The sequence below is a fragment of the Oryx dammah genome, unplaced genomic scaffold (genome assembly GCF_014754425.2).
Source record: "Oryx dammah isolate SB20612 unplaced genomic scaffold, SCBI_Odam_1.1 HiC_scaffold_23, whole genome shotgun sequence".
NCBI classification, from domain to species: domain Eukaryota; kingdom Metazoa; phylum Chordata; class Mammalia; order Artiodactyla; family Bovidae; genus Oryx; species Oryx dammah.
Genome location: NW_024070207.1, coordinates 124,273,211 through 124,297,633, shown reverse-complemented (window position 1 = coordinate 124,297,633; position 24,423 = coordinate 124,273,211). Strand labels below are relative to the sequence as shown.

At 40.6% G+C, this 24,423-nt stretch overlaps 1 long non-coding RNA gene across 1 annotated transcript; it reads right to left on the bottom strand.

Moving 5' to 3' along the window:
- Nucleotides 1–1,309: 1,309 nt before the first annotated feature.
- Nucleotides 1,310–17,631, bottom strand: LOC120882467. The gene is made up of 3 exons (XR_005725510.1): nucleotides 17,616–17,631; nucleotides 5,583–5,587; nucleotides 1,310–1,480 (listed from the first exon to the last, which is right to left on the bottom strand). It is a non-coding gene; the product is annotated as an uncharacterized LOC120882467 (long non-coding RNA).
- Between the last annotated feature and the right edge of the window lie 6,792 nt (nucleotides 17,632–24,423).

Genomic DNA, 24,423 nt, shown 5'->3' with positions numbered 1-24,423 from the left:
CTTCAAGGCAAATAGATGGAGAACACTGGAAACAGTGGCAGACTTTATTTTTTAGGGCTCCAAAATCACTGCAGATGGTGACAGCAGCCATGAAATTAAAAGACACTTACTCCTTGGAAGGAAAGTTATGACCAACCTAGACAGCATACTAATAAGCAGAGACATTACTTTGCCAACAAAGGTCCATCTAGTCAAGGCTATAGTTTTTCCAGTAATCATGTATGGATGTGAGAGTTGGACTGTAAGGAAAGCTGATCACCGAAGAATTGATGGTTTTGAATTGTGGTGTTGGAGAAGACTCTTGAGAGTCCCTTGGGCTGCAAGGAGATCCACCCAGTCCATCCTAAAGGAGATCAGTCCTGAGTGTTCATTGGAAGGACTGATGTTGAAGCTGAAACTCCGATCCTCTGGCCACCTGACGCGAAGAGCTGACTCATTTGAAAAGACCCTGATGCTGGAGACTGAAGGCAGGAGGAGAAGGGGACGACAGAGGATGAGATGTTTGGATGGCATCACCGACTCAATGGACATGAGTTTGAGTAAAGTCTGGGAGTTGGTGATGGACAGGGAAGCCTGGCATGCTGCAGTCCATGGGATTGCAAAGAGTCGGACATGACTGAACGACTGAACTGAAGGTTAGTTCTCTGGTAGTCTAGGATCTTGTAGTCAGTGCTCACACTCCAAAGGCTCAGGGCTAGATCTCTGATCAGGAATGAAGGTTTCACAAGTGGTTTGTTGCGGCATTAAGTGAGATTATAAGAAATATTCACAAATGAGAAACCAAAAATGAAACACAGTCAAATGGCAGTTACAAAACCAGGCAAAAAATAATTAAAATAATGGAATATAAACATATACATATACTCCCATGAGAAAAGTGAAAAGAGTCCAACAAAAATACAGTAGATTTAGCTGGCAAACAATATAAATAAAAAATTATATTTACCAGTTAAAGACAAAACTAACTATAACACAAACTGGAAAACAAAACTAAAACAAAATGCCAATTTGGAATAAAGCAATGAAAACAAAAGTAACAAATATATTGAGAGGAAATGAAAGAAAGAATAGATATGCAAAATTAAATAAAGGTATATAAAGAAAATTTATATACATTAAAGATTTACTGTAAGAAGAAAAGAAGAGTAGGAAAGGCAAATAAAGGCATACATGTAGAAAAATATAATAGGTTTAAATATGATAAGTTTAAAAAGAGTTAAAAATTAAAATCATAAAAAAGAGGGAAAAAAACAGAAGAAGAAATAAAAAGGAACAAAACAACAACAAAAAAAGAAAACTCCACAGAACAGGAAAAGATCATCGTAGAGGCAGAGGTTTATAACAACAATAGAAATTGTGACTGAATATACACACGTACATATACACTCATAAGGAAAATCAAAAGAGTCCAACAAAAATAAAGTACATTAAATGGACCTGGTGAACAAAAGAGACCAAAATTATATCTACCAGAACAAAACTAAAGAGCAAACTGGAAAACAAAACTAAAGTAAGGTTCTAATTGGGGAATAAAGAAATGAAAATGAAAATAACATGTTGAGGGGAAAGGAAGAAGAGATGTGCAAAGTTAACATAGAAAAAATAATAGGTTTTAAAATGTAAAAATTAAAATTACAAAAAGATAAAAGAAAAAAAAAAAGAAAAACTCCACAGAAATGCAAAAGCCCAATGGAGAAGCAGAAGTTTATAACAGCAATAAAAAATGTGACTAAGGGAAAAAAAAAAGCTCAAAATCTTAATTAGATTTCATAGTGCCAGTAAAGTGGTAACTACAATGGCAGGGGGGATAAAAGAAAAAGAAATCTGAAAGACTCTACAGCACAAGCCAAAACATAAGAAAAATGGATGTTTATCTTGATACACTGCTGTCAGAGTCCTTTTCCTTGCTGGGAGTCACAGTCTACCTGACCTCCCTAGGATGACCTCCAACATTGTGCTGATCTCTGGACCTGCTGTGGGGGCAGCTCAGATTCTAATCTGGTCCTACTCCTATGTGTTCTTGCCTCCAATGTCCACGGCTATCAGAACTAGTGCATTTTCTTTTGTGGGAGCTCTCAATGTCATTTTATATAGTCCATAGACAGAGTCAGCTTAGTTGATCGTGTGGATTTAATCTGAAGCTTGTACAGCTGGTAGGAAGGTTTTCGGTCTTCTTCTTTGGCACATTGGCCCTGGTTTCAATTGTGGTTTTATTTCCATCTATGCATGAGGTTCGTCCACTGAGGTTTGCTCCTGAGGCTGCCCTGGAAGACTTGGGTTTGCCCCTGTGAGGGCCAGGTGTGTAGGTGGGGCAGCTGCTTGGGTCACAGGGCCTCTGGCTGCACCAGGTACTCAGGGGAGTTGTTAACAAGAGAAACAGGAAATATAGTACTCTAGAAGGTTATGGCAACCAGTATTGGCCAATATGCTCCAGTATTCTTCCTTGTATAACCCCACTCCCTGATAGAGAATCCTGGCAGGCCACAGTCTACAGGATTGAAAAGAGTCAGACACTACTGAAGTGACCCTGCGTACATAGACACAAGACGTTTTTTTGCCTTTGGCAGTTCACCTCAGCTGGGACACTCACTGCCAGCAATATTGTTTGAATGGTAAGTCATATGACCTGTCTCTAATCTGTCCTTCTTCACGGATTCTGATTATCACCACACTTATCTGTACCTCTGTCAATGACATTATGTCCTTGTTTCAATGCCTGGGTCATATTCCATTGTAAACCTGTATCCCATTCCTTGATTCATCCATCTCTCCATCCTTGTGTTCTTTCTTGACTTTCATCTCTGGGCATTGGGAATGCTGCCACAGTGCATTCCCTGGGGTGTGTGATTTTCGAAATCTGTGTATTTCTGAAGTGTCCTAGGGGTGGAGAGGCCATGACATACTTTCTTTCTCTCTCTCTCTCTCTCTCTTTTTTTTTTTCGTATAAAGGCACTTGGACAGTGATTCTTATACAGGCTCCTCCCACTGATACGCCCCCATTTCTATAAAAGGATCCCAATGACTAATGATAATCTACCATTTCTGGTCTGGACCGTTTCCCATGGTGGCCTTTTTCAGTGCTCAAACTTGATGTCTCGTGGTAGTTTAGATTTTGTATCTCTGATAAGAAACCTTATGGAGCACTATTAATGGGCTTTTTGCATTTTGAAAGCACTTTGAGTTGTATTTACCTGATGAAGTTTTCTTCCTGAGAGTGTCCCAGTTTTGTTTTGTGTGTGTGTTTGCTTTTATTTATTTTTGGGTGTGTGACCCCTCACTTGTTCAAGGGTAGGTGTCATGTCGAGTCCAGCAGCCTTGTGAATATCAGATGTCCATCAGTGATAGTTTTAAGGCTGTGGTTACAAAGAAAATCCTCCACGCTGCAAAATTTCTTTATCCCCTCCTCTTTTAAGATGGCCCCTGCCACCTGAGAGTTTTTGTCAAGCCTGGTTGTACATTAGAGTAGAACGAGGCAGAAGATGACACCAAACCTACTATCTCATCACTCTTGAATTTTATTTAAAGTAAAACTTCCTATTGTATTTGTTTGACAAGGATGCATTTGTTTTATGTGTGCGGATTCTTGTTCCATGATACTGAGAGTATTAGATGTATTCAGCTGTGCTTGTTTTCACCTACATGTTGTTAGAACGTGTTTCATCTACCACTCTTGCTAACTGTGGATTCTGTATTTTGTATGTATCTGTGGGAAGAAATTAATCCCAAGCTCCAGATGTATCCGTTCCACCCACCAGGGTCTTCTGCTATCCATGTTTCTTGTCAGGTTGGATATCCATGTCACCTTTGTGTGGGTGCTCTCTGCTGTGGGTTTTTGTATCCCACCTCTCTGTTACATCCCATGTTACTTGAATCGACCCTCTTTCACTCAGTGAAATGGCCTCTGGATTTATCTTTATCTGTGAAGATGGCCTACATTCATATTTCAATCCTTGATTCAAAATTCATTCCAGACCTGTATCATATTTCTTTACCCATTCCTCTGTCCAGATATGCTGTCTTTACTTTCATCTCTTTGATGTTCTGAATGCTGTGCCGGACCTTGTTTGGGGTGTGTGGTGTTTGAAAACTGTTCGTTTCTGAAATATTCCAGGAGAGGATCCAGCTTATCATAGTGTCTCTACCTCTTTTTATTTATTTGTTTATCTCTCATGGGAGTGCACTTTTCTAGTCATGCTCATAGTGCCTCTTACCAGGTCCATCCCACTAGTACCCTGATGCATCCACTGTACCAATTTTACTCTACCAGTAATGCCATGTCCAGCTTTTGACAGTGGCCTTTATCCATGCTCAGAGGTGATAATGTCCTTGCAGCTTAGATGTTTGTATCTGTTAGAATTCACCCTATGTGCAAATTGTCATGTGCTTTTTTAAAGAAACACGGAACTGTGTTTGCCTGTATCCTCTTTCTGTTAGCGTCCTCTGTGTTTTGCTGTTCTAAACAAAGGCCACAAGGCGGCAGCAATTCTTCCAGTTCTCCTCTTGTTACTATGGCAACTTCACCTCTCTGTTTCTTGAATCAAACCTCCTTCACTCAGTGTGATGATCTCTGGATTTATCTCTGTACAAAGTGAAATGGACACCCAGTGCTGGGAACACACTAATTCTTAACAAAGGGGATGGGCGAGAGGAAAGCTTACATTGGAAGGCTGAAATTCACAGATTCCCACAAATGCCTGTCAAATACATAATCCATAGGGACTGAATTAGCAAGAGTATGTTCTACACACTTTCTGAGAGCAGATTGGAGGAAATAACCACTGCTGAATGCCTCTGTGTATTGGGTGTAAGGGAGCAAGAATTAGTACAACCACAACAAAGGCAACTCTAGATCAGCTTGATCAAACAAGAAATATAAACTATGATAAATCCGAGAAGGAAGGAGACACAAAGTTTCAGGGGCTTCCTCTAGCTCATTCTACTCTCATTTACAAGCAGAAATGGCACATACCTCTAAAGGAGTTACCCTAGTAACAAGAGAACCCGAAGAAATGCTGCCATCTTGTGGCTGGTTTTGGGAACCCGAAGAAATGCTGCCATCTTGTGGCTGATTTTGGGAACAGCAGCATTATACCTTGGGCTCTTGGACACTGAGTATTCATGAGGAGGCCCGGCTCTAATGACAGCTACCCTTGCAAAATGGCCAGGGCTTAACACATGGAAATAAAAACAAGGACAAACTACACAATCAGCAAGGAAATATCAACAGGTAAATGCAATTTAATGAAAAAAGACGCCTCTAGAAATCTGCCTCATTTGCTTTATTATCAGTGATATGAAAAGTTAAACTGCATCATGATATCACTACTGAGAAATCAAAAAGGCCACTGTTAGTATCTTCTGCTTCTGTTAGGTCCATACTACTTCTGTTCTTTATTGTGCCCATTTTTACATGAAATGTTCCCTTAGTGCTGGGGTCCAGCCCAAGCAGGATCCAGGGTACCCTCAGGAGAGACAGCACTGGTGTCAGGAGAGAGAGAGAGAGAGAGAGAGAGAATGACACGGGGAGACCAAGCTTCGGTCATCGAGGCCCATAACTTTATTTTCAAAAGAAACTTTTATACCTTGACTTGTATATAGAGGGAGTGAAAGATGCAAAGTCATGCAGAGTCAGCCCAAACATTACATCTGTTTTGTCTTTATTGAAATCAGGATTTTTTTCTGCATACCTTTCCCATAAACAATGTTGTGTACATTATCTTCTGGCCTTGGAGGCCTGTGGACATTTTATGACCTTCTTTTGATAAAGGCTGCTCAACCAGAAAACTTATTTTCCCTTGAAGTATTTTTTCTTTAATTTTTCTAATCTATGTCAGCCTCAGAAAGTGCTAAACAGAGTTACATTCTCACGGAGCAAAGGTGCAGTGAGTTACAACAAAGAAAGAACCAATTAGCTCAAAAGTCTGATGTGGTTAATTCCAAGGCTACTACTTGTTTTTCTTACATTCCAACTATGTTAACTAATGCACTCCCAGGTGCACAGTGGATAAGGGATATGGGAACTTGGCAGCAAGCATTGGCTCAACAGTGAAATCCTACACCAGCACTACTCTAATAGTTTTTAACTCTTTGAAAGGCTCTATATTTTTAGAATGTTTTAGGCTTCCATGTCTCTCACAGTTGGGAGGCTGTGAACAATCACAAGCATAGCTGCAAGAGTCTGGATAAACCTGCCAAGCAAGCTAGAAAGCTATCAGAGGGGTTTGAATTGAAACACTCCTATCATGCCCAGGAGACTTATTAACTAAAGCCCTAAGTTGACTTTTTCCAGAGAAAGGGTGTCGGGGATAGCCCCCTGTTAATGTCAGAAGAGTTGGTGAAAGGCACAACATAGTAAGACAGACAGATTCTGGTTTGGGGGTAGATGCTCGAGCAGGTCCAGGGGGTCCCTCAAGTCCTGATCCACCTTGCTCGTCAGGTCTCTTCCTCATGACCTTGTCATGGGTGGGATCTCCCGTGCTGGCTCCCGGCACCTTGGTATCTCTAATTTTCCTGAAGATATCTCGTCCTTCCCATTCTATTGTTTTCCTCTATTTCTTTCCATTGATCACTGAGGAAGGCTTTCTAATCTCTCCTTGCTATTCTTTGGAACTCTGCATTCAAATGTATATATTGTTCATTTTCTCCTTTGCCTTTCACTCCTCTTCATATCACAGCTATTTGCAAGCCCTCCTCAGACAACCATTTTATCTTTTTGCATTTCTTTTCCTTGGGGATGGTCTTGATCCCTAATTCCTGTACAATGTCACAAACCTCCGTCCATAGTTCTTCAGGCACTCTGTCTGTAAGATATAATCCCTTGAATCTATTTCTCACTTCCACTTATAATTGTAAGGGATTTGATTTAGGTCATTCCTGATTAGTCTAGTGGTTTTCTCTACTTTCTTCAATTTAAGTCTGAATTTATCAATAAGGAGTTCATGATCTGAGCCACATTCAGCTCCCAGGTTTTGTTTTGCTGCTGACTGTATAGAGCTTCTCCATCTTTGGCTGCAAAAATATAATCAATCTGATTTCAGTATTGATCATCTGGTGATGTCCATGTGAAGAGTCTTCTCTTGTGTTGTTGGAAGAGGGTGTTTGCTGTAACCAGTGCATTCTCTTGGCAAAACTCTATTAGCCTTTGACCTGCTTCATTCTGTACTCCAAGGCCAAATTTTCCTGTTACTCCAGGTGTTTCTTGACTTCTTAATTTTGCTTTCCAGTCTGCTATACTGAAAAATACATCTTTTTTTGGTGTTAGTTCTAGAAGGTCTTCTAGGTCTTCATAGAACCATTTAGCTTTGGTTTCTTCTGCATTACTTCTCGGGGCATAGGCTTGGGTTAAATGTGATATTGAATGGTTTGCATTGGAAACAAACAGAGATCATTGTTTTGTTTTTGAGATTGCATCCAAGTACTGCATTTCAGAATCTTTTGTTGACTATGAAGCCTAGTCCATTTTTTCTTAGGGATTCTTTCCCACAGTTATAGATATAATGATCATCTGAGTTAAATTCACTCATTCTAGTCCATTTTAGTTTGCTGATTCCTAAAATGTCTATGTTCCAGATGTTCAAGTTGGTTTTAGAAAAGGCAGAGGAACCAGAGATCAAATTGCCAACATCCGCTGGATCATGGAAAAAGCAAGAGAGTTCCAGAAAAACATCTATTTCTGCTTTATTGACTATGCCAAAGCCTTTGACTGTGTGGATCACAATACACTGTGGAAAATTCTGAAAGAGATGGGAATACCAGACCACCTAACCTGCCTTTTGAGAAACCTATATGCAAGTCAGGAAGCAACAGTTAGAACTGGACATGGAACAACAGAGTGGTTCCAAATAGGAAAAGAAGTACGTCAAGGCTGTATACTGTCACCTTGCTTATTTAACTTATATGCAGAGTACATCATGAGAAACACTGTGCTGGAAGAAGCGCAAGCTGGAATCAAGATTGCCGGGAGAAATATCAATAACCTCAGATATGCAGATGATACCACCCTTATGGCAGAACGTGAAGAGGAACTAAAAAGCCTCTTGATCAAAGTGAAAGTGGAGAGTGAAAAGTTGAAGGCAGGAGGAGAAAGGGATGAAGAAAGATGAGCTAGTTGAATGGCATCACCCACTCGATGGACCTTAGTTTGCTCAACCTCTGGGAGTTGGTGACTGACAGGGAAGCCTGGAGTGCTACAGTACATGGGGTCACAAAGAGTCAGACATGACTGAGCAACTGAACTGAATTGACTGACATATATATATAAAGTCCTAATACAGCCTCAAAATGGATGTACTATCCCGAGTGGTGTACTAAACTCATTTTAATAATATATTCGTGAAAATAACCACAGATGAATACTTCTATGCATGGTTAAAAGGATACAATAATTTCTATAGCTGAAACAATAAGGCCATTTGAGTCAACGTGCATGGACCGACAGATAATCATACTAAGTGAAGTGAATCAGACGGAGAAAGACAAATACCAAATGATATCACTTAAATGTGGAATGAGATATGACACAAATGAACATATGTATGAAACAGAAACACATTCAGGGACATGGAGAACAGACTTATGGCTTCTAAGGCATAGAGAATTGGGGGAGGGATGGAGTAGTAGTTTGGGGTTAAGAGATATAAACTAGAGTATATGGAATGGATAGACAAGTTCCTACTGTAGAACACAGAGAACTATATTCAGTATCCTGTGATAAATCATAATGGGAAAGAATATATATAGGACTTCTCTGGTCATCCAGTGGTTAAGACTCCACAATTCCACTGCAGGGAATGCAAATTCAATCCCTGGTCAGGGAACTAATCCCACATGCCACATACTGTAGGGGAAAAAAAGGTTAAATAAAAAACGTGTGTGTATATATACACAGGTGTACATACACATACACACACAGGCACACACACAATGTATATACACACATGTGTATGTGTATAACTGAATTACCTTGCTGTAAAGCAGAAATTAGCACAATATTGTAAACCAACTATACTTCAATTTAAAAATAACATGACTGGAAAAAAAAGATTGGTATATTTCATTGCATGTAAGTTTTTTATCCAAGGAAAATTTTTGTAAACAAATACAGCTCCCTATTGAAATACTTAAGGTGACACATACTGTTTTCTGCAATTTACACAAAATGCACCAGGGAATAAGATGGATTGATAGATGGTTAGAGAGATGGACAAATGGATAGTTACACGACAAAGGAAATATTGTAAAATGGTTACAGTGGAATTTAGGTAGGAAGTCTTTGTGTATTAGCTAGAAAAAATTTTCAATTTATTTCAATGTTTGGAAATTTTTATAATGGTCAGGAAAGTACAGAGCAAAGAACAATGGAAACCAAAACGCACAGGTCAGTTCAATTCAGTCGCTCAGTTGTGTCCAACTCTTTGTGACCCCATGGACTGCAGCATGCCAGGCCTCCCTGTCCATCACCAACTCCCGGAATTTACTCAAACTCATGTCCAATGAGTCAGTGATGCCATTCAACCACCTCATCCGCTATTGTCCCCTTCTCCTCCCACCTGCAATCTTTCCCAGCATCAGGGTCTTTTCAAATGAGTCAACCCTTCACATCAGGTGGCCAAAGAATTGGAGCTTCAGCTTCAACATCAGTCCTTCCAATGAATATTCAGGACTGATTTCCTTTAGGGTGGACAGGTTGGATCTTTTTGGTGTCCAAGGGAATCTCAAGAGTCTTCTCCAACACCACAGTTCAAAAATATCAATTCTTCAGTACTCAGCTTACTTTATAGTTGTACTCTCACATCCATACATGGCTACTGGAAAAACCAAAACTTTAACTAGACGGAACTTTGTTGGCAAACTAATGTCTCTGCTTTTTAACATGTGGTCTAATTTGGTCATAACTTTTCTTCCAAAGAGTAAACGTCTTTTAATTTCATGGCTGCAATCACTATCTGCAGTGATTTTGGAGCCCCCAAAATAAAGTCTGCCACTGTTTCTACTCTTTCCCCATCTATTTGCCATGAAGTGATGGTACTGGATGCCATGATCTTAGTTTTCTGAATGTTGAGCTTTAAGCCAACATTTGCACTCTCATTCATTTTCATCAAGAGGCTCTTTATGTTTATTTCGCTTTCTGCCATGAGGGTGGTGTCATATACATATCTGAGGTTACTGATATTTCTCCTGGTAATCCTGATTCCAGCTTGTGCTTCATCGAGACCAGCATTTCTCATGATGTACTCTATATAAAAGTTAAAAAATGCAGAATGAGAGTGAGGCAGAGACCCGGGCTGGTGGGCGGAGCAGGAGGCATTGCACCTTGGCCAGAGGCGGCTGCTGCAGCTACTGCCCTCTTCCCCACCGCTGCTTCTCTAGTCCGGTCAGTGGTTACCCTCCAGCTGCTGGGGATGGATGAGAGAGAGGAGGAGGGCAAGAAACTCCCACCAACCCACAGAGATGTTTTATCATAGGTGCTGTATAGATGGAGAAGTCTTGAGGTTACTGTAAGAATAAGACTGGAAATCAGAGGCAGGATGCTTAGGTTCAAATCCTGAGAACACCAGAGAACTCTTGACTCCAGGGAACATTAATCGACAGGAGTTCATCAAACAACTCCATACCTACACTGAAACCAAGCACCACCCAAGGGCGAACAAGTTCCTGAGCAAGACATATCACGAAAATTCTCCAGCAACACAGGAACATAGCCCTGAGCTTCAATATACAGCTTCCTGAAGTCACTCTAAACCCATTGACATCTCATAACTCATTACTGGACACTTCATTGCATTCCAGAGAGAAGAAATCCAGCTCCACCCACCAGAACACCGACACAAGCCTCCCTAACCAGGAAATCTTGACAAGCCACCCATCCAAACCCACCCACAGTGAGGAAACTCCACAGTAAAGAGAACTCCACAAATGACCAGAATACGGAAAGGCTGCCCCAAACACAGCACTATAAACAAGATGAAGAGGCAGGTAAAGGAATAGGATAAATGCCCACCAAACCAAACAAAAGAGGAAGAGATAGGGAATCTACCTGATAAAGAATTCTAAATAATGATAGTGAAAATGATCTAAAAACTTGAAAACAAAATGAAGTTACAGATAAATAGCCTGGAGACAAGGATTGAGAAGATGCAAGAAAGGTTTAACAAGGTGAGAGTCGGACTGTGAAGAAAGCTGAGCACTGAAGAATTGATGCTTTTGAACTGTGGTGTTGGAGAAGACTCTTGAGAGTCCCTTGGACTGCAAGGAGATCCAACCAGTCCATTTTGAAGGAGATCAGCCCTGGGATTTCTTTGGAAGGAATGATGCTAAAGCTGAAACTCCAGGACTTTGGCCACCTCATGCGAAGAGTTGACTCATTGGAAAAGACCCTGATGCTGGGAGGGATTGGAGGCAGGAGGAGAAGGGGATGACAGAGGATGAGATGGCTGGATGGCATCACAGACTCGATGGATGTGAGTTTGAGTGAACTCCGGGAGTAGGTGATGGACAGGGAGGCCTGGCGTGCTGCAATTCATGGGGTCACAAAGAGTTGGACACAACTGAGAGACTGAACTGAATTTAACTGAGAAGAAATAAAAAAGAGTCAATATATAATGAATAATGGAATAAATGAGATCAAAAACACTCTGGAGAGAACCAAGAGTAGAATAATGGAGGCAGAAGATAGGATAAGTGAGGTAGAAGATAGAATGGTAAAAATAAATGAAACAGAGAGGAAAAAACAAAAACTAATTAAAAGAAATGAGAACAGTCTCAGAGACCTCTGGGACAATGTTAAACGCCCCAACATTCAAATTATGAGTCCCAGAAGAAGAAGACAAAAAGAAAGACCATGAGAAAATACTTGAGGAGATAATAGTTGAAAACTTCCCTAAAATGGGGAAGGAAATAATCACCAAAGTCCAAGAGACCCAGAGAGTCCCAAACAGGATAAACCTAAGGCAAAACACCCCAAGACACATATTAATCAAATTAACAAAGATCAAACACAAAGAACAAATATTAAAAGCAGCAAGGGAAAAACAACAAATAACACACAAGGGGATTCCCATAAGGATAACAGCTGATCTTTCAATAGAAACTCTTCAGGCCAGGAGTGGATGGCAGGACATACTTAAAGTGATGAAAGAAAATAACCTACAGCCCAGATTACTGTACCCAGCAAGGATCTCATTGAAATATGAAGGAGAAATCAAAGGCATTACAGACAAGCAAAAGCTGAGAGAATTCAGCACCACCAAACCAGCTCTCCAACAAATGCTAAAGGATCTTCTCTAGACAGGAAACACAGAAGGGTGTATAAACTCGAATCCCAAACAATAAAGTAAATGGCAATGGGATCATCAGTTCAGTTCAGTTCAGTTCAGTTGCTCAGTCATGTCCAACTTTTTGTGACCCCGTGAATCACAGCACGCCAGGCCTCCCTGTCCATCCCCAACTCCCGAAGTTCACTCAGACTCATGTCCATCGAGTCAGTGATGCCATCCAGCCATCTCATCTTCTGTCATCCCCTTCTCCTCCTGCCCCCAATCCTTCCCAGCATCAGAGTCTTTTCCAATGAGTCAACCCTTCGCATGAGGTGGCCAAAGTCCTGGAGTTTCAGCTTTAGCATCATTCCTTCCAAAGAAATTCCAGGGCTGATCTCCTTCAAAATGGACTGGTTGGATCTCCTTGCAGTCCAAGGGACTCTCAAGAGTCTTCTCCAACACTACAGTTCAGAAGCATCAATTCTTTGGCGCTTAGCCTTCTTCACAGTCCAACTCTCACATCCATACGTGACCACAGGACATACTTATCAATAATTACCTTAAATGTAAATGGGTTGAATGCCCCAACCAAAAGACAAACACTGGCTGAATGGATAAAAATAAGAGTCCTATATATGTTGTCCAGAAGAGACCCACCTCGAAACAAGGGAAACATACAAAGTGAAAGTGAAGGGCTGGAAAAAGATATTCCATGCAAATAGAGACCAAAAGAAAGCAAGAGTAGCAATACTCAGATAAAATAGATTTTTAAAACAAAGCTGTGAAAAGAGACAAAGAAGGACACTACATAATGGTCAAAGGATCAGTCCAAGAAGAAGATATAACAATTATAAATATGTATACCCAGCATAGGAGCACCACAATATGTAAGACAAATGCTAACAAGTGTGAAAGGGGAAATTAACAATAACACAATAATAGTGGGAGACTTTAATGCCCCCCTCACACCTATGGATAGATCAAATAAACAGAAAATTAACAGGGAATCACAAACTTTAAATGATACAACAGACGAGTTAGACCTAATTGATATCTATAGGGACATTTCACCTCAAAACAGTGAATTTCACCTTTTTCTCAAGCACACACAGAACCTTCTCCAGGATAGATCACATCCTGGGCCATAAATCTAGCCTTGGTAAATTTTAAAAAATTAAATAATTCCAAGCATATTTTCTGACCACCATGCAGTAAGATTAGATCTCAATTACAGGAGAAAAACTATTAAAAATTCCAACATATGGAGGCTGAACAACACGCTGCTGAATAACCAACAAATCACAGAAGAAATCAAAAAAGAAATCAAAATATGCATAGAAATGAAAGAAAATGAAAACACAACAACCCAAAACCTGTGGCACACTGTAAAAGCAGTGCTAAGGGGAAGGTTCATTGCAATACAGGCATACCTCAAGAAACAAGAAAAAAGTCAAATAAATTACCTAACTCTACACCTAAAGCAACTAGAAAAGGAAGAAATGAAGAACCCCAGGGTTAGTAGAAGGAAAGAAATCTTAAAAATTAGGGCAGAAATAAATGCAAAAGAAACAAAACAGACCATAACAAAAATCAGCAAAGGCAAAAGCTGGTTCTTTGAGAGGATAAATAAAATTGACAGACCATTAGCCAGACTCATCAAGAAACAAAGGGAGAAAAATCAAATCAATAAAGTTAGAAATGAAAATGGAGAAATCACAACAGACAACACAGAAATACAAAGGATCATAAGAGACTACTATCAGCAATTATATGCCAATAAAATGGACAACGTGGAAGAAATGGACAACTTCTTAGAAAAGTACAACTTTACCAAACTGAACCAGGAAGAAATAGAAAATATTAACAGACCCATCACAAGCATGGAAATTGAAACTGTGATTAGAAATCTTCCGGCAAAAAAAAGCCCAGGTCCAAACAGCTTCACACCTGAATTCTACCAAAAATTTCGAGAAGATCTAACACCTATCCTACTCAAACTCTTCCAGAAAATTTCAGAGGAAGGTAAACTTCAAAGCTCATTGCATGAGGCTACCATCACCCTAATACAAAAACCTGACAAAGATGCCACAAAAAGAAAAAAAAAAAAACCTACAGGCCAATATCACTGATGAACATAGATGCAAAAATCCTCCACAAAATTCTAGCAATCAGAATCCAACAACACATTAAAAAGATCATACTCCATGACCAAGTGGGCTTTATCCCAGGGATGCAAGGATTCTTCAATATCTGCAAATAAATCAATGTAATAAACCACATTAACAAACTGAAAAATAAAAGCCATATGATTATCTCAATAGATGCAGAGAAAGCCTTTGACAACATTCAACATCCATTTATGATAGAAACCCTCCAGAAAGCAGGAATAGAAGGAACATACCTCAGCATAATAAAAGCTATATATGACAAACCCACAGCAAACATTATCTTCAGTGGTGAAAAATGGAAAGCATTTCCCCTAAAGATAGGAACAAGACAAGGGTGCCCACTCTCACCACTACTATTCAACATAATTTTGGAAGTTTTGGCCACAGCAATCAGAGCAGAAAAAGAAATAAAAGGAATCCAAATTGGAAAATAAGGAGTAAAACTCTCACTGTTTCCAGATGACATGATCCTCTACATAGAAAATCCTAAAGACTCTACCAGAAAATTACTAGAGCTGATCAGAAATATACAAGTAACTCCTGTAGCTCAGTTCCAGAAAAATAAATGACCCAATCAAAAAATGGGCCAAAGAACTAAACAGACATTTCTCCAAGGAAGACATACAGATGGCTAACACATGTAATGATTCTCAACATGACTTATTATCAGAGAAATGCAAATCAAAACCACAGTGAGGTACCATTTCACACCAGTCAGAATGGCTGCTATCCAAAAGTCTACAAGCAATAAATGCTGGAGAGGGTGTGGAGAAAAGGGAACCCTCTTACACTGTTGGTGGAATGCAAACTAGTACAGCCACTATGGAGAACAGTGTGGAGATTCATTAAAAAACTGGAAATAGAACTGTCATATGCCCCAGCAACCCCACTGCCGGGCATAAACACCAAGGAAACCAGAATAGAAAGAGACACATGTACCCCAATGTTCATTGCAGCACTGTTTATAATAGCCCGAACACGGAAGCAACCTACATGTCCATCAGCAGATGAATGGATAAGAAAGCTGTGGTACATTACACAATGGAATATTACTCAGCCATTAAAAAGAATGCATTTGAATCAGTTTTAATGAGGTGGATGAAACTGGAGCCTATTATACAGAGTGAAGTAAGCCAGATAGAAAAACATCAATACAGTATACTAACGCATACATATGGAATTTAGAAAGATGGTAATGATAACCCAGTATACAAGACAGCAAAAGAGACACAGATGTATAGAACAGTCTTTTGGACTCTGGGAGAAGGCGAGGGTGGTATGATTTGGGAGAATGACATTGAAACATGTATATTATCATATGTGAAATAAATCTCCAGTCCAGGTTCAATGCATGATATAGGATGCTCCGGGCTGGTGCACAGGGATGACCCAGAGGGATGGTATGAGGAAGGAGGTGGGAGGGGGCTTCAGGATGGGGAACACATGTACACCCATGGCAGATTCATGTCAGTGTATGGCAGAACCAATACAATATTGTAAAGTAATTAGCCTCCAATTAAATAAATAAATTTATATTAAAAAGAAAAAAGAACAGAAAAATTATACAAATAAAGTTTATCAGGAAAAAAAAGAAACTGGAGCCTATTATACAGAGTGAAGTAAGTCAGAAAGAAAAACACCAATACGGTATATTAATGCATATATATGGAATTTAGAAAGATGGTAATGATGGCCATATATGTGAGACAGCAAAAGAGACACAGATGTAAAGAACAGACTTATGGACTCTGTGGGAGAAGGCGAGGGTGGGATGATTTGAGAGAATAGCATTGAAACATGTATATTATCATATATGAAACAGATCGCCAGTCTTGGTTCGATGCATGAGACAGGGTGCTCAGGGCTGGTGCACTGGGATGACCCTGAGGGATGGGATGGGGAGAGAGGTGGGAGGGGGGATTCAGGATGTGGGACACATGTACAGCCATGGCTGATTCATATCAGTGTATGGCAAAAACTACTACAATATTGTAAGGTAATTAGCCTCCAATTAAAATAAATAAATTAATTAAAAATTTCTTCTCAGAATCTTTCTTTTTCTCTCTTCTTCTGGGACCTCTATAGTTCGAATGTGGGTGCATTTAGTTTTGTCCCAGAGCTCTCTGAGACTATCCTCAGTTCTTTTCAATCTTTTTACTTTATTTTACTCTTCAGCATTTGTTTCCAACCTTTTAGCTTCCAATTCACTGATCCGTTTTTCTGCTTCAGATACTCTGATATTCAGATATTCTGATTCTTTCTAGAGCATTTTTAATTTCAGTAACTGTGGTGTTCATCTTTGTATGTTTATTCTTTAATTCTCCTAGGTCTTTGTTAATTGGTTCTTGCATTTTCTCCTTCTGTTTTCAAGGCTTTTTATCATCTTTACTAACATTATTCTGAATTCTCTTTCAGGCAATTTGCCTCTTTCCTCTTCATTTATTTGGACTTCTGTGTTTCTAATTTGTTCCTTTATTTATGTAGCATTTCTCTGCCTTTTCATCATTTTTTTTAAACTTATGGTGTTTGAAGTCTCCTTATTTCAGGCTTCAAAGTCGAGTTCTTTCTTCCTTTCGATTTCTGACATCCTAAGTTTGGTCCAGTGGTTTGTGTAAACTTTGCATTAGGCAAGATTTGTGCTGTTTTTTTTTTCCTTTCCTTTCCTTTGATGTGCAGAGCTGAGTGAGGTGGTAATCCTGACTGCTAATAATTGGGTTTGCAGTTTTGTCTTGTTTGTTTTTCGATGAGGTATCCTACACTGGGTGTGACTGGTGGTTGGATGATGCTGGGTCTTGTATTCAAGTGGATTCCTTCATGTGAGTTCCCACTATTTGATACTCCTTAGGGGTAGAAATTCTCTGGTTGTCTAGAGTCTTGGAGTCAGTGCTCCCACTCCAAGTCTCATGGTTTGAGATCTATCCCGGAACAGCAATACGACAGTTGATTATTTATGGCACTAATTTAGATGAAAACAAATATCCAAAAAAAAAAAAACAAAGATGGGAACTGCAGACAAATAGCAGTTACAATGTCAGACAAATAATAATTAAAATAATGAAATATACACATATATACACCCACATATACACCCTTAAACAAAATTAAAACAATCCAAAAAAATAAAGTACAATAGATGGACCCGGTGAATGAAGGAAACCAAAAATTATATCTACCAGTTAAGAGCAAAACTAACTAAAGCACAAACTGGAAAACAAAGAAAGGTGCCAAGTGGTGATGAATGCAATGAAAATAAAACTAACAAAATGTTGTGAGGAAAAGAAGGAAAGAAAGAAAACGTATGCAAAGTTAAATAGAGATAGATGAAGATTTATATATATTACAGATTATCTTCAAGGGGAAAAGTACAGTGGAAAGGCAAACCATGGAATAAATGTAGAAAAAAATATAATAGTTTTAAATAAATTAAAAAATTAAAATGATGAAGAAGAATAAAAAATGGAAAAAGAAAGAATAAAGAAACAGGTTTATAGCAGCAATAAAAAATGTGACTGAGGGGAAAAAAAAGCTAAAAAGCTTAATTAGATTTCATAGTGCCAATAAAATCAACAACTACAACAGAGGGGTGAAAAAATAAAAGAAAAAAAAATCAAAAGAATCTATAGAGGAAGTCAAACCATAAGAATAAAACCTGTTTTTCTTACATCACTTCTCTCAAGAGTCCTTTCCCTCGCTGGGTGTCACAGTCCACCTCATCTCCCTAGGATGCCCTCCAAAACTGTGCTGATCTCTGTAACTGATTTGAGGGCAGCTCAGATTCTAATCTGGTCCGACTCCTATGTGTTCTTGCCTCCAGTGTTCACAGCTATCAGAACTAGTGCATTTTCTTTTTTGGGAGCTCTCAATGTCCTTTTATATATTCCATAGACACAGAGTCTGCCTAGTTGATGGTGTGGACTTAATCTGCAGCTTTTACAGCTTGTAGGAAAGCTTTGGGTCTTCTTCCTTAGCAACACTGCCCCTGGGTTGCAATTGTGGTTTTATTTCCACCTCTGCATGTGGATTATCCTCTGGGTTTTTTCTCCTGGGGCTGCCCTGCAGGACTTGGATTTGCCCCTGTGAGGCCAGATGTGGAGGTGAAGTTGCTTGGGTCATAGGGGTTCTGGCAGCACAAGATACTCAAGGGAGTTGGCAGCTAGGGCAGCAGGAAATATAGTGCTCTAGAAGGGTATGTCAACCAGTATTGGCCAATATGCTCCAGTATTCTTGCCTGTAGAAGCCCCCTCCCTGACAGAGAAGCCCCCTCCCTGACAGAGAAGCCAGGCAGGCCACAGTCTACAGTGTCACAAAGTGTCAGGCACTACTGAAGCAACCCTGCCCGCATAGACGCAAGATTTTTTTTGCTTGTGGCAGCTCTGCCCCTGTGAGAGTTGAGCATGAAGGTGGTGCAGCTTCTTGGCTTGTGGGTACCCTGGAGGCTTCAACTGTGCAGGGACACGGACTGCCTCTGCCGCAGGAGTTATGACCCTATCAGAGTCTTTTTTCCAGCATCTTATAGCTGGTGATCAGGAGGACTCTTTGGCCAGACTTTCTCCATAGTTCTGCTTTCAGGCATTTAGAGGGCTCCCTTGCCTGGGGTCATTCTCTATTGTTAGGGCACCAGGCACATAGAGGGGTCCTGGCTATGGTCCTACTCTGTAGATCTGTGTGTCAGGCACTTAAAGGGGCACCCTGGGTGGGGTCCTACTCTGTAGTCCCATGAGTCAGGCGCTTGATGGGCCAGCCTCTCTACTGTTTAGCTGCCTATGCTGACATGTAGGGAGAAAGAGGCTATGATGATGGCTGCACCCCCTAGACCAACTCAGCAGTATCGCCTTGCTTCCATTCTGCCTGGTAATCCTCCACAGGCTTTTCCCACCCTGATCACTTCCCTCACATCCCATTAACCTGTCTCTCCACACTCAACGGCAGCCCTCACCCTAGGATTGTTCCACCTTCCCCAAACACCAGCTCCAAGCTGCTGTGCCTTCTAGGGGACCTGTGTCCCTGTGTCTGTGGTGTTTGGCTGTGGTGAGGCCTGTCTGATTCTCATTCAATTTAAGCTGCCACAGATCAGCTGTTTCACCCTCAGCCTTAAATGTTTCTCCTCTGATCCAGACAGTTGCTCCCATGTTGGGATTGGACATCTACTTCAGTTCTCCCACCCATCGAGGGCAGGTCCAGTCCTGCTAACACTCCTGTTTTTCCCCCTAGTTCCTTCATCCTACTGAGATTTGTGGTTTGATATATTCTTTCCCATTGATCAGGTACTCCTGTCCACACTCAACTGGTGTTCTGCGAACACTTCTGTGTCTGAAGGTGTATTCCTGATGTGTCTGTGGAACGAGATGTATTCCACATCCACCTACCCCTCTGCCATCTTGTTCATCTCAACTTTTTGACTATTAGAAATAAGACTGCTATGAACATTCATGTGCAAGTCCTTTTTTTCATTCTTGTTGGTATAAATGTAGGAGCGGGATTGCTGGGTCATATGGTAACCCAATGTTTAACTTTTTAAGCAACTTTGAAAGTATTTTCCACCAGGGCTGTCCCATTTTGTATTCCCAGAAGCAGTACATGAAAGTTCATTTTTTTTCCACATCCTTATCACACTTGTTCTTCTCTATTCTCTCATTAGAACCAACTTTTTGGTGTGCCCTGCATGCTTAATTGCCATCTGTATATGGTTTAGTGAATTTCATGTTCAAATATTTTGTCCATTATTTGGCATTGTGCCTTTCATATATTTTGTCAGTTTCTTAAGTTTCTCATACTCCAATGTTACTGTTATTTTTTAAATTTAATTTTCAATTATCTGTCCTACCATATAAAAAACAATTAATTAAATTTTATTTATCATCTGTATATCTTGCAAGATTGCTTAAATTAATTCTTAGTATTATTTATTCTGTTGTTGCTGTAGATTTCATTGGGTATTCTACATAGATGTCACTGACAAATAAAAACAGTTTAATTCTTCTTTTCCAAACTGAATAACTTCATTATCATTGTCTTATAGGACTTCATGGACAGAAATTCAATATAATGAGGGGACAACTTTTTGCTGATTCTGATCTTAGAAGTAAAACACTCAGTGTTCTAACATAAAGGGTAATGTTAGTTATACAGTTTATTACCTTCATCAGGATAAGGAAGTTTTCTATTTTTAGTTTGCTAAGAGTTTTTTTCACAGTATATACTCAGTCGCTCAGTTGTGTCCAGCTCTTTGCAACCCCGTGTAGTGTAAGCCAAACAGGTTCCTCTGGCCTTGGAGATTATCCAGGCAAGAATACTGCAGTGGGTTGCAATGCTTCCTCCAGGGGATCTTCCCAACCCAGGGATGGAACCCAGTTGTCCTGCCTGCCAGGCAGATCCTTTACCAGCTGAGACACCAGGGAAGACCAAGAATACTGGAGTGGGTAGCCTATCTCTTCTCCAGGGGATTTCCCAACCCAGGAATAGATGTTTGATTTTATCAAATTGTTTTTCAGCATCTATCAAGATGACCCTACTGTGTTTCATTTTTAGTTCTTTAGTAAGTTGAATTACACTGATTGATTTTCAAATGTTTAATCAATGCTGGATTCACAGGGGGACAAAAATCAATAGATTATGCTCTGTTGTACTTTGTATGTATTAGTGTAGTCTGTGCTTCATTCTGGACACTTTCTATCGCTACCTCTTCAAGTGCACAATTTTCTTCAGCTGCCCTGTCTAATCAGTCATTTATTCTATCCACTGTGTTTGTCATCTGACTCTATAGATTTCATGTCTATAAGATGAAAATGCATCTATTTTATTATTTCCATATCTAGACTTAATTTTATACAAAACACAAGTATTCCAAATATTTTAATGTCTCTGTCTGCAGTCCCTAAAATCTATGCCACTTCTGGGTCAGTTTGGTTTGTCATGGGAATTTTAATATGATTGTTCTTACTGTAGTGAGATTAAATATATTTTTAAGGTGATTAGGATCTAGTCCCTTATCTTTCTTGTCAGTTGGCTGCTCATGTATTTTAAACATCTCTTAATAAAGTGAATGGCCAGTGCTACATCTTTCTTATAAATGTTTGCTTGTGTCTGTTTCACATTTTCCTATCATGCTTTAGATTCTTTGTTCTAAAAAAAAATTAAGAGCTCTTTTGGGTTTGTTTATGGTGTGCTTTGTTCTACCTTGTAAAATTTTAAGCAGTGTGATGCATCCTGGGTGAATAAGCAACCCGTGGACACCAGAAAGTAGGCACTTCACAGGAAACGCAGGAAGACCCATGAAGCCAAAAACTGTGTCCCCAGGGGCACACATTAGGCTGGATGACCCTGTTTGTCAATTCATAACACAAGGACTGCGGTGAAGCACACAACTCATTCCCCCTTCCTCCACTACCAACCACCTCAATGAGAGACTGTGGGAACTGGATGGACAGGACGTGATTACTCAGTGTTTCCTCCAAGAAGCTGGAAACTTGTGGTAGCTATTCATGGAAATGAATTCCATAGTGGTTTTGACTGTGAGGTTAGCTCCAATGGAGACGCCAGCAGGAAAACAAGATGAGAAAAGAGATGTGTGAGGGCACATGTTGATAAGACCTTTGCACACCAGGCTCACACACCTCTGGGCAAGCTCCACCCCTTTCCTGGGAATACTAGTCAGTCGCAGGTGGTCATTTCCATCTTGGGATCATCCAGCCCAACCTGAAGCATGCATTTATCTGCTTCACCCCCATCACCCTCTTAAAACCAACACCTGAGTAGCTACACTTAGTGAGATGACCATGAATCTTAGTCTTGAAACAAGGCAGCTCCAAGTGGAGGAAGGGCAAGTGTATTCAGTGCAGTCTCACAGCCTGAAGACTGGGGTTTCAGACTGGAAACTAGAAAACTGAGCTACGTGAACACTGAGAAAAGGAGGTGGCGTGGAAAAGGTTTCTGCAAGGTGGCCCAGAATTAAATGGTCTTCAAGGTGCTTTAAGACCACTTTGTAGGAGGAAAGTGGAATGATTCTGATTTCTGCAGACTCTTCAATACAGCCTAATTATCATGGAGGGATTTTAGGCAAGATATTTAAAGCTAGATAATGGTGAAAGGTGAGAGAGAACAGATTGAAAGCCTGAGTATTGTGACTGTGAGGCAAGGTTTGGAGGGGATGCATGCTCCCTGTCATGTAACCCATGAGAGTTGTCTGAGAGAGATGAGGATGTCAGGTGAGTTTAAAGGGCCCTTAAGGGGCATTAAAATGCCTCATTTCTCCCACAGAATCATCTGAGTTGCTCCACATCCTTTCCTAATGTTATCAGGATGGGGCTTTGTGATGTCAAGGTTCACCCAGGGCCACCATTGCGTGGGGAAGTGACATGCTGACCTTATAAAGCATAAGGATATGCCCCCACCCCCCCCGGGGAGGGGTATATATAAGGGTGCTTGGGGGCTCTGGAGAAGACCACTGGGAGTCTTCAAAATGACTAAGGTGGCTGGGAAGCCACAAGGCTCTAGAGAAGTTATGAAACAGTGGACTCCAGGTACCCAGGAGGAAAAGATGAAAACCCCCTATCAACTAAGGTCAAAAAGATGTGTTAAGGTGAGCTGAACCCACCCAAGCTCCTCTTGCCCATTGACTCCTCCCCATAAGAACCCCTCCCCTGTCTTTGCCTGGCATATACCTCTTCTCTGCCCACACCCCTTCTCCTGAAGCCATCATTCCCATCCATCTTCACCCTCTTCCTCAAACAAATGCCATTCTGTACTCACTCTCTTGTTTTCTCCAGGTGGCCTGGGTAACCGTGAGGCTGAATAAGCACATTCAACCAAAGCTGACCAAGGAATCTTCTCAAAAACACCCACCTAAAAAACTGAAGAAAATAAGAGGCTCAAAAGTCTGTAGCCAGTGTTCCAAGGTGAATGAAGAGCTGAATCAGAATAACTGGAGGAGGTCCCAGGGAACGTGGGGACCCCTGCCATTCCAGCTAGACCAGTAGGCAGCTAGTGACTTCAGAGCATGGCTAGAGACCTCAGAAATCTTCAAGGGTCTCGCCACTGAGAAATGGCCAACAGTACAGATGTTGAATCTTATACCAACAGCGTACATTAATAATGAACTTTAAAGAAAATCAACCTAATGTGGAATTATCTGTCTCTGAGCTCTCTGATAAGTAGTGGGGGGGTGTGGGGCAGAGAGGACAGGGAAGGGATAAATGTGTGAAGAGGGAAGGAGATGGGTCCTGTGGAGTTGGAGATGGGATTAGAAGGTCAAGTTAGCCAGAAAGTAGGAGGAAGAACTGGGTCCAGACTGAGCCCCAACGATACACTTCCTATGGGAGAAGAGGAAGAGGACTTGGTATTTCTGTGTGTGACTGCAGAGTTGGGAACTTAGCTGGGGAGCTGTGTCATGAGAGGGGTGGCAGTACTATTTACTAAAAAAGGCATACAAAGTAGTTGCCCCTTTGGCACCTACCTCACAGTAGTGTTTAATACACCTCAAGTTATGATGTCAGCAACTAGCAGCCTCAAAAACTCAAACTTGCTTGCTAAAAGGTAGTTCTTAGGAGTAAAATATTTGTGGTTTTCAGTATGGAGATTTCTCAGAAAATGAAAAATGTAACAACACATGACCTAGCAATGTCATTCTTGGATATATATTCCAAAAAAGCCTGCAATGTTAATTAAAAAGACACATGCACCCCAATGTTCCTTGAAGCACACCATTCACCAAGACATGGAAGCAACCTAAAAGTCCATCAGATGATAGATGAATGGATAAAGATGTGGTATATATATACTATGGGACACTCGTTGTTGTTCAGTCACTAAGGGAAGTCGCTCACTCATGTCCGACTTTTTGTGACCCCATGGACTGTAGCCCACCGGGCTCCTCCATCCATGGAATTTTCTAGGCAAGAGTACTGGAGTCGGTTGCTATTTCCTTCTCCAGGGGATCTTCCCAACCCAGGGATCGAACCAGGGTCTCCCACATTTTGGGCAGATACTTTACCATCTGAGCCATC